The sequence below is a fragment of the Ambystoma mexicanum genome, chromosome 6q (genome assembly GCF_040938575.1).
Source record: "Ambystoma mexicanum isolate Mex_15411 chromosome 6q, UKY_AmexF1_1, whole genome shotgun sequence".
Classification (NCBI taxonomy): Eukaryota; Metazoa; Chordata; class Amphibia; order Caudata; family Ambystomatidae; genus Ambystoma; species Ambystoma mexicanum.
In genome coordinates, this window is record NC_090937.1 from 348,000,938 (window position 1) to 348,012,361 (window position 11,424).

The window sequence follows — 11,424 nt, forward strand, 5'->3', positions numbered from 1 at the left end:
CGCCCCTGACTGTTACTATTATTGGATCCTGAAGTCGCCAAACAGACCAGCTGTACCCATAAACCTGACATTTTGCATGCTTCCCGCCAGTACCTCCCCTCTGGTTTCAAGAAATTGTGCCACTAAATGTGGGGCATGAACATCCTCAGCTGCTTTCCAGGACCTCTCTTCAGGACCAAATCCTTTTGAATCAATTAAATATTGTAACTTGCCACCACTCTTATGAGAATCATGAATTGTTTTAACTTCAAATTCTTCTGCCTCAGACTCAGTGACAATAGGAGCAGAAGGTGTGAATAAATGTGTCCCCATGTTCACTGGATTTAACAAACTAACATGACATGATTTGTGTATCTTAAGATCCCAGTGCAACTTGATTTTTACTGCCACAGGATGAATTACTTGAACAATTTCAAAAGGGCTAATAAATATGGGACTGAACTTATTCTTGCTGTTAAGTCTGATATTCTTGGTGGAAAGCTGAACCGTGTCTCCAACTTGATATATGGGATTTTGTTGCATGTGCAAATCTGCACATCTTTTCATACTTTCCTTACTTCCTTGCAATGCCAACCAAGCCCTTTCTAAGGTCCTCTTCATTTCACCCATCCGGTCACTCAATTCTGGACACAAAGCTACTAGCAAAGGTTCCAATCTCAAGCAGCGAGGATGAAAACCATAATTGCAACAAAAAAAGGTAAAATCTTAATGGTATAATTCCTTGCATTATTATAGCAAAACTTAGCGAGCCAGACTAAATACGCCGACAACATTCTGACTTTGGGAAACATCTCAAACAGTTGTCCAATTCCTGATTCACTCTTTCAATCAAACCATTAGTCTGGGGGTGGTAAGTGTGAGAAACCTGAAGGTGTCTCACCCGTTAGTCCCCGGGGATCTGTCATCCAGGTGGCCAGGACACGGCCAAATCTATTGGAACCAGTTCCTGGGGGTGGACCAGTGCGGGAGGATCACCTGGATGAGGAGTCCTCGGGGAGTGGAAGTGGAACACCGGACGGTGAGACACGGTATCCCCTTCCTTGTAACACCCTTACCAGGTAGGACACCTAGGAACTCAACCCAACATTTTCCAGACACGAACATTGTTTCACGGACAGCTCACTGTGAGAGAAAATGGACTAACACCCGAGCCGTATACCTGACATGTCCCAACACAAGGGTCAGGCAGAGTCAGGCAATTACTGATAATTACACACACCTGACTTCCATCACACTTCCCCATACAGATAAAATGCAGAGCATGAAAGCACACTCTGAGCAAGACAAAACGCACAAGGAAGAAGCAATTCCGAGATGGCAGTTTAAACCAAGGAGAAAGGTGGCGAGACCAAAGAAGGCTGCAAGGAGGGAACTACTCTTGACCTTTTCGCAGAAGAACCGCGACTTTCAAGAGGCCTCGAGGAAAAGAAGCATAATACCGGTAATTACAGCTTTACAATGTTGCAGTTTGTGTCAGGGGTACACAGAGCCCTCCTGCATTCATAGCCAAGGCAGGGAGAAGCGGTTTTTGCTGTGGTACTGTCCTTGGCTCCAACAACAAAGTAGCGCCAGTGAACACAGCCGGTGAGTCAGAGAGACTGATAGCAAATCGGACTGTGTTACGAACAATGTTGCAAGCGGAAACATTGTATGTAGAAAGATGGGTGCTCATTCAAAGGTCTGTTTGGTATCAACTGAGCCTGCGGGAATTATTGAACAGAGAAATCTAAGTGGTCCTGCAACGGGTCAAGCTAAATCCCATGCACTTTTGAAAGTCTTCGATAGCTAAAAAGAACTGAGATTGGTCTGAACCCAGCGCAGGGAGGCTACATTTATAAAAAAGGATCTGTGCCAAGAAGAGGGGGAGCCAAGCAAAAGATTGTGGTAAGAAAAGGGATCTGAGCCCAGCTGAGGGGGATCCAGGGTGAAGAGTGAATCACCCTAATTCAATATTTGGAAAGGAACTTTTTATTGTTTTTGGTACACCAGGCCCTCTGAATCAAGAGACTGTGAACATAAGAGAGTTGGGCATAGAAGGCCCCTATGTTGGAAAAAGGAACTTTGTCAATGTGCCGAAGAAACGCAAGAGTGTGCTATGCTCGAGTGAGCCGCCTTTGGCTCCTGCTGAAAACATGGGGAAGGGAGGCCAATGACCTGAACATCCTGACTTATCATTTTATGAACATTTTTCCTTTTCATGAACATTACCCCACACTATTTGTAACATAGCGGTAAGGATTGGCAATAGTTTTTTTAATATAGGCCCTTTTATTTTGATGAGACTTCACTAGGACTGCATTATTATTATTTTGATGGTCGTAGCTTGCTCCCATCTTAGATTTAGGTTTAGATAGACAATTATCACACCCTTGATAATGTTCAATAAAAACCTTTGAACTGTGGTCACTTGTGTTTGTCTGCTGTCCAGTCATTTGGTCGAAAGACATTTGATCGAAAGACAAATGGTCGACGGAATTTGGTCGAAAGCCAAATGGTCGAATTTTTTTTTAATTTCTATATATATTTTTTAGGTTTAGGGAAATAAAGGTTTTTTTTTAGAAAAAAAGGGGGTGGGGGACCCCCCCCCCAAAAAAAAAAAAAAAAGTGAAAATACAAAAAAAAAAAAATTCGACCATTTGTCTTTCGACCAAATGGTGTCGACCATTTGTCCTGTTGACCTTTTTTTTCCGACCAAATGACTGGTAACCGTTTGTCTTACTTTGATGCCATGCCTTCCTTACATAATCAGAGAACAACCTGACTTCCATTTCCCAATATCTTAAAAAAGGCTCTCCAAAACTTTTATATAAACTGAGAACCCCTGTCTGAGATGATCTGAGTCGGCAACCAAGTATTCTCACAGTCTCTTGTAAAAAAGCATTTGTCCAAAGTAGCTGCTGTCACTGCTCCTTTCATTTGAAATCTCCAGCCTTGGACAAGTGATCAACAACAACAAAAATTGAGGTACACCTTTGGTCCTTGGGTAGATCTACAATAAAATCTAATGAAATGGTGTGCCAAGGCCACACAGGAATGGGTAGAGGTGCCAACAATCCTGCTGGTTTGCAATGCTCCTCCTTAGCTCTAGTGTAGACCTCACAAGTCTTTACATATTTTAGCACGTCAGTCCTCATACCTTCCCACCAAATGTTTCTCCTAATTAACTCCAAGGTCTTCCGATAGCCGGGATGCCCTGCCAAACACGATTCATGACACCGAGTACTTCTTCTTGAATCTTCCCCTGTAGGCAAATAAAGTCAAGCGTCCACTCTTGGAAAATCATCCTGAATATGCCTGGTCAGATCTCCTCAAACCCACTCCTTCATTCGTTCATCTGCCATAAATTGCCTCACCCTCGAACCAAAATCAATTTTCTCAGACTGAACAGTAACAGCGTTCACCAATCAAAGAAGCCGATTTATCTTCCTCCAACTTCAAACTCCCAGGAAATTGTTGAGAGCGCGTCATCTTTTCCGTTTTGTCTTCCAGGTTTGAAAGTGATGATGAAATCAAATTCAGAGAAAATCAATGACCAACGCAGTTCACACAGAGTCAAGGCCTTTGCAGATTTCAAAAAAGAAAATTGCGATGATCAGTAAGACCAAATAATCCAGCATAGCTGGTGTTACCTCTGTGACAATCACGCAATCAGCCTCTCCCTGTTTAACCGTGTTGCCCACCCACAAGACTTTTCTGGCCATCAAGATGCCCTGTTGATTGATTTTCATGTCAGATAAGTGAGTGTTAATCCAATGAGTTGTTTTGTTTATTAGTGAGATTGTTGTCTCCTCCACCCCTTCTGCCAAAATAGGAACGCCAATGAAAACTCCCACTAATGGGGCAGCTTCAGGCAGAAGGTCAATAATTACCTGGTTCGCCCGCAATGTGGCTGTGCCTAAGTGTGATGCTGATTTAGAGAGGTTATATTGCTTTGGTTCTTTAGACACTATTGTCCCATTCACGAGCGTTCCAACACTCTTGGGGGAATATACACAATGTATGCTAGCTTTGTGGACTTTGCACTTCCCTGGGGTTTAACCTGTGCCTTAATGACCGATCCCAAGGCCAAACCCCTGCCCATGGCCGTGCTACTACTGGAGAACACGTGTTCAAGATCCAGGTGGTCGTTCTTTATCCCTCTAATGAGATCTGAGATGGTCAGGTAGATGTTAAGGGAATTTTTTTAATAATGAAATGCCATCCAATACTGGTCTAGTTTTTTGTCCAAGACTTCGTCCAGAATCTTAAAGTCACTGGATACTGAGACCATGCTGTCATTCCCCTATAGGCGCGATGAATGTAGCAAACCTCTGCTCTCATTACCCCTCTCTATAGGGCCATCGCTGTTTAGGGCAAGATCCAACAGTACTTGATTTAACAGAAGGTCTACGCCAGCCCCAAGTGAAGGGCCACACAGGTTTATGCAAGGGTGCCCCCCATGAGTGCTACGGTTAGAACGTGATGAAACAGTTAATATATCCTACAACCCACATGTGTGGGCGGAAGCTACTTCAATTGCCCTTTCGGTGTTCAGAATTCGTTCCTCAATTTTCCCTGCCATCTGTTTCAAATATTCATTCAGGGTGGGTTGATGAGAGCAGGGACGTCATTTAACCGAAATGGCAGGGGTAGCGGAAGTGATGTCACATGACCCGTGACCTCTGGTGGCATCACATGAAGTTATGTCATTTGACCCCACCCCCGAACAGATATCATAGGAAGCGATGGAACATGACCTTTCACCCCTTGACAAAACCGGAAGTGGCATCACATAGCATTGTTCCTAAGTACACAATGAAAAATATGGTTACGATATCACAAATGTGATCTAACTTTCATACAAGAATGGATCACCATATGTATCGTTAATATCAGTGTTTATAAACCCATATTACCAAATTACTGTGAAAGCAAGCAGACGTCCAGAGGGGGACCTTGTGATTGTTTTGGTTGAAACATTTTGAAAAGTAGAGAAAAGGAACTGAGTGTGGTGTGAGAAACCTAAGGGGATTTTCCCAAGCAAACCTCGAGAATCCCTTATTCAGGTGGCCTGAGAAGGTTCGATGCTCTCCGACCCCAACCCAACGAGAGGACGAGAGAGAGGATCACCTGGATAGGTTATGCTCAGATAAATACCCAGGTGAGACGCAGTGTTATACCGAGGAAGAAGGAGAGGAGGACAAGATCCCTGAGGCCTTTGTAGGCTGTACGACATCTGCCATCCTTCCTCCCATTGAATCTCTCCTGGCCAGCCAGATCCAACAACCCCTCTGTATATAACCAATTCCCTGGGATCCCAAACCCTGTTGCACCCAGAAAATATCTCTCCCAGAGTCCCTGTTTTCCTGTGTCCTACCCGAGTACTCCTGGTCATTCTTTACCATGTCCCTTTGGTTATTTTCCGAACCCACAGTCAGCATGGACAAAACATTACTGTTCCCATAATCCCCCCTATTCATTTCACAAACCATACCAAAATTACCTTTCTGAAATCATCTTCTCCCCATCCTACCCCTTTAGGATACTCGAACACCCCCACCCCCCCACCTTTTCCGACACAAACACTTCCACACATCACTAAAGACGACGGACAAACACCAAAATAATTTACCCGAAATATCCCAGTGCCAGGGTCAGGCAAAGTCAGGAAATTGACAAGAATCTCACACACCCAACGGCCCTTTCCCTTCCCCACGGGAATAAAAGGTGGAGCATGAGAGCACAATGCAAGCAAGGCAGACCGCACAACGAGAAAGCCAACTCAGCACAGCAATTCAAGAGGAGAAGAAAGACGGCGCATAGCGAGAGGGTGCCAAGGAGAGAGGTTACCTTGCCCTTTCCGACCAACGCCTGTGAAACCTCTGCAGCGTGTGTTGCAGCAGATGTAAACGGTACACAGGGTCCCCTCTTCTGACAACCAATCCTGGGAGAGACACTTGGCCCCATGGTACCGGCCTTGCCTCCGGAGACAAGAAAAGCCAAGAGGTTCATCCCAGCTGGTAAGTCGAGGGGGGAGCCGATAAGAAACCAAACTTTGTTGAATGAAAGTAGCCAGCAGCTGATTAAAGAAAGTAAAAAAGAACTGTTTATATGCAAGGGGAAGCTAGCATATGATATGATATGATAGTTTATTTATATAGTGCCTATACACAATGTGTTTCAAAGCGCTCCAAGGCAAGGGAGGGAACAAGGGAAAATACAATGACATTCTTACAGGCCATGAACAGTAAGGATGTGAAATTAACTATCGTACTCGGCCTGACGACATTTCAGATAGTGCAAGAGCTAAGACATAGATAAGGAAGGGCGGGGGGGGACTGGGAAGGAAATGGAAACAGACAGGTGACTACCGTACTTGGCCTGACAACATTTCTGGTAGAGCCGGAGAAAAACAAAAGGTGAGGGAAAGAGGTGCAGAAAGGGAGGGGAGGAACAAAACAAGCGACTATCGTACTAGGCCTGACAATGTTTCAGATAGTGATGGGGGGGGGACCAGTAAGGGGATGGGGGATCAACAGACGAGGTTGCTATCATACTAGGTCCAGGGACAATTCTGATAGATTAAGTGCATAGAGGAAAGTAAGGGGAGGAGCGGAGGAGATAGGAAATGGGAGAGGGGAGGGGAGTAGAGAACAGAGAGTAAGCAGTCAAAAAGAGTAGAGAAGCAAGAGGGGAGAGTGAATACAATTGCAGAAGTCAGTAGTAACACATAATGTTGCAAGCCAGGATACAAGATGAAGATGGCAACAGCATGATTCAGGGCCATCATGAGTACAAGATGCAAAGGAAGTCCAGCATGAGAGTTGAGAAAGGGTGACTCACCATGAATCAATGAAGTCCATAAAAGTAAAATCCAGCATTGGCCACAAGACGGTGATGGTGAAACCAGAATGTATCAGGACAGACTCCTGTGTGAGGGGAGAGGGTGGAGGCACAAAGGAACAACACGGGGGACCAGAGAGGGTGGGGATGGCCTGTGGGGACAGAGGGTATAAACACATGTTGGTGCATGCTTAGAAGAGTCAACCACCACGTGGGTGTTTACTCGGGGAAACTCTGGGCGATTACCCTGTTGCTGAACTACCGTAACCAGAAGGCCTTGGGAGAAAGGCGATAAGGGGTTCAAAGTGGTCATACAGGGGTCTAGTAAAATCCTCTGTACAGTCGAAAGCCTTTGACCGATAGAGGATTGTGAAGCTAAAGGAAGCGAGTTGACATTGTAAAATTGGCAAGAGTAAACCCAACCAAGGGAGGCTGAGAAAAGGGGGCAAAGTCTGAAGTCCCAATGAATAGTGTTGACAAGAGTGAACCCGCAGCGGGATGTCCACAGTGAACTGTTCAAAAAGACATTAAGGTTTGTGGATCAAATTGATGTCACAAAGAAGATTGTGTTGAAAGCCATAGTGAACCTGGTGGAGGGAGGCTAACAATCGAGAGGAGTCTGTGCCCGGAAGAGGGGGACCAAGGGGCGGAAAGGTATCACCCAACATGTAAGCAGAAAGGAACTTTTGTTTATTATTTTGCTGAACACATCAGGTCCTTGGATGCAAGAGACATTTGTGTAGAAAATAGACAACCACCGAAGGCCTGATAAGCTAAGAGTGGAACTAGTAGCTTGTGGTGGGAACGCTGAAGCGTGTGCTGTGCTCCAGAGTCCTACCTTGTACCGTGCTCAAATCATGGGGAAGGGAGACCAGACTACCACATCTTGACTTATTATTTGTGAACACTTCTTTCTTTCCTGTGAATCCTATCCCATACTCTGTTTGTATTTAGCTTAAGGATTGGCAATAGGCTTTTCTTAGTATAGGCCCTTTTATTTGACAAAACGCCACTAGGACTGCCTTATTATTATTTGATGGTCGTAGCTTGCTCCCATCTTACATTTAGGCTTAGAATAGGCATTTTTCCAACCCGCATATACAGTTTAATGAACACCCTTGACCTGTGATCACTTATGTCGGTCTTTACTGTTGACACCATAAGTTCCTTACAGTGGAAGGCCAGGTGGTGTACTATGTTGAAAGTTGAGCCAGAGTGTGTCATCCGGCCTACAAGGATTGCCTTACCTCGTGAGGACAAACGTGGGGAGGAGAGCTGGTTCAGCCACATTATCATTTCAACACTGACTGTTCCTTTTGCATACATTTCCTCCTTTTTACACTTTTTGTACAACAGATGGGGCAGGCATTAGGTTTTGTTAGTATAGGCCATTTTGGTTTGACAGACTCCACTAGGACAGTTTCGTTTATCCTTTGATGGACGAGACTACTGCCATCTTAATTATAGGGTAGAATAGGAGTTTCAACTATTAATACATGTTTTGCAAATTGTATCCATTGTTTCAGTGTCAATACTTGTGAAACCATGCCTTCTCTACAGAGAGCACAGTCAGGCAGGTAGCGATCTCCTCCTCACCAGCAAACAGTTGAAACAGTTCAAACACTGGGGGAGAGCACAAGAGACCACTTTCCTCCCCACTTGCGTCCTCTTGTGGGCTACAGGCTTCTCTGGCCATTTTTGTGGTGGTGCACTAAGCGGGCAATGCTCTCCTGAGCATTGTTCCAGGACGTCAGTACCTTTCAGCTGTGGTGGTCGTGGCGCTTCCTGTCTCAGCGCCCCCTCCATAGCTCAAGGTTCCGCCGTAGTCCAAGCTGCAGCATTCTCTGTGCCGTCTCCTGGTTCCAGCCATCGCAGCGTCTGCCTCGGACCTGGCTCCTCCTCTGCGCAGCTCAGCGAGCCTGCATTCCGGATGCTCTCTTCATCTCTGGATGTCCACCGGTCTTTAAGTTTCTAGATGGAATGAATAGAGAGACTTGGTTGGTCCTAAGTTTGAGAGAGAGGCAGCAACAAATACAGCAGCAGAACAGAAAGGTGATGGCTGGAAGGTTTTGAATTAACCATAACCACAGGCAAAGCTCTGGGCAACCCTCCAGACCATAGATTTTCAGCCTGCCAAGCCATTACAGAAGGGGAAAAACCATATGCAAATCAGGCTTAGTCCTACCCCAAAAGGGGCAGTCCAGCCCGAACTGCTAGGTCACATCCCTTCTGCATGAGACCACAAGCACCCCCAGACATGTTTCAGCCTTGTTGGGTGTCATCAGTGAGGAGTAGCTTGGGTCTCTAGGCCCGGCAGACTCGGGACCCACGTCTGGGCATACCCGTCCCACCCGGGGTGACCTTAGAAAAACAGAAAGGTGATGGCTGGAAGGTTTTGAATTAATCATAACCACAGGCAAAGCTCTGGGCAACCATCCAGACCATCGTTTTTCAGCCTGCCAAGCCATTACAAAAGGGGAAAAACCCTATGCAAATCAGGCTTGGTCCTACCCCAAAAGGGGCAGTCCAGCCCGAACTGCTAGGTCACATCCCTTCTGCACGAGACCACAAGCATCCCCAGACATGTTTCAGCCTTGTTGGGCGTCATCAGTGAGGTACACAGGCCTCTGAAAGAGATGGAACATTTTATGCCAAGGCTAGAATAGACTATCAGGCTAGTGAATATTGCAATTGTAAAATCAAGTGTAAGGATGCAGAAATACGAGACACACACGGGTGGAATGATTGATTCTATAAACTTTTATTGTTATGAAATGAGGAGGAAAACCTACCTGTTCCCACCTCTAAGAGGGGTTTCACTGCCTCAACTAGACACTAAGGGTTCTGTCTGGATGTCCGAGTGATTTCAGTAGTCCACCGTCTTGTGTCAAAACCCATTTCCGTGCCTTAAACTTCTCAGCTAAACTGAGGAAAGTGGTGATCGTCTTGGTCCAGAAGGATGACTCCCTTCTTCTGGACGGGAGGTCAAAATTCCAGGACTTTGGCTTGGTCTTGCTTGTATCAATGTTCCTTTTTTGGTCAACTTATAAATGTTCGGGGGGCATGGCTAACCGCCATGTAGGAGAGACGTGTTCGGCGCAGCTCCGCTCGATACGATTATGGATCCGCCGCCAACCATCGCTTAACTTGACTGCAGTCATCCGAAAAACGAACACAGGTCGTGTGAAGGTGTGACCCGCCTGCTGTCGAAGTTTGGGAACCTCACGTCCCTCTGTTGGCCCGCACCAGCGAAAAGAAACAGAACGCCATGCGAGGGCAGGAAATGGCGGCCATGATGATCCCTGGCCCAGCGCTGTAGCGGAGCCCTGTGATCGACCCCAGAGGAGCTCACCAGGGATCTGCCTTAGTGGAACTCGGACTGAAGCGGCGGCGGTGGCCTAAGCTGAGATTCACGCTCCAGCGTCCCGAAGAAGCGCGGTAAGGAGTCGGAGGGGGGGGGGCACCTGGAGCGGCCTTAACTGCACCCCTGCTGGGCCCGGAGCGAAGAGCCTTGCGGCAGGATTGGGCCCGACCGCCCTGCCGAGCGGCCCATTGATACTGCCCGGACAACACACAACCCCCCCCTCACGAAGCATATCACGCCGGCGCCAGTGAACCGTATAGTGCCCTGGCGGATCCCGCGGACAGGACATGTCCACTAAGGGCGCCTGTAGCAAACACCGCCAAACCACCATGGAGTCCTTCGCGGCCGCTGGAGCGACCGAACCCAGGGAGGCTCCAGCCCCTGGGGAGGCGTCGGGCTCCGAGAGGCCCGAGCCGGCCAACTCCCAACTGCTAGAGGCCATCAAGACACTCCAGAAAACCATGGAGGACAAAATAGACGCGGTCGCCATCGACCTGAACTTATTGAGGCAGGATGTGCGCTCCATTACCGGCAGAACGGACGCTCTTGAGATCCAAGTCCGGGACAACACAGACGCCAAAACTCAACTCTTAAAGGATGTGGACATTCTGGCGCAAAGAGTGAAAAATCTGGAAGACAGGGCCGAGGAAGCTGAAGGAAGGGCCCGCAGGAATAACATCAGAATCATCGGCCTGCCCGAGGGTATCGAGGGCAGCGACCCCACCAACTATATCGAGAACCTGCTCATACAGGAAATTGGGGCTGGGAAACTGTCGCAGGGCTTCACCATAGAAAGAGCCCATCGCTCCCTAGCCAGGAGGCCGCCACCGGGGAGCCCATCCAGACCCATAATAGCCAAAGTCCTCAACTACAGGGACAGGGAGGCCATTTTGGCCTTTACTAGGATGGGCGGTTCCATACAGAGGGACGCCGCGAAGATTGCAATTTACCCCGACTACACCTTGCAGGTTCAAAGGAGCAGAGCCCAGTTCCACCACACCAAGGCAAGACTCAAGGAGGCAGGCCTGCGCTACCTACTCCTCTACCCGGCCAGACTCAAGGTCCTGCACAACAATAAGGCACGTTTATTTGACACTCCTGCAGAGGCCTGCGAATGGATGGACAGTGAACAGATCCCAGACATTGAACGGAGGCAGCGCGGGCCCTAGCCGCCTGTAACAAAGGGACTTCTTCTCACCACTTACTGGCTGCAGTAGCCGATTGTACATTAATATGCC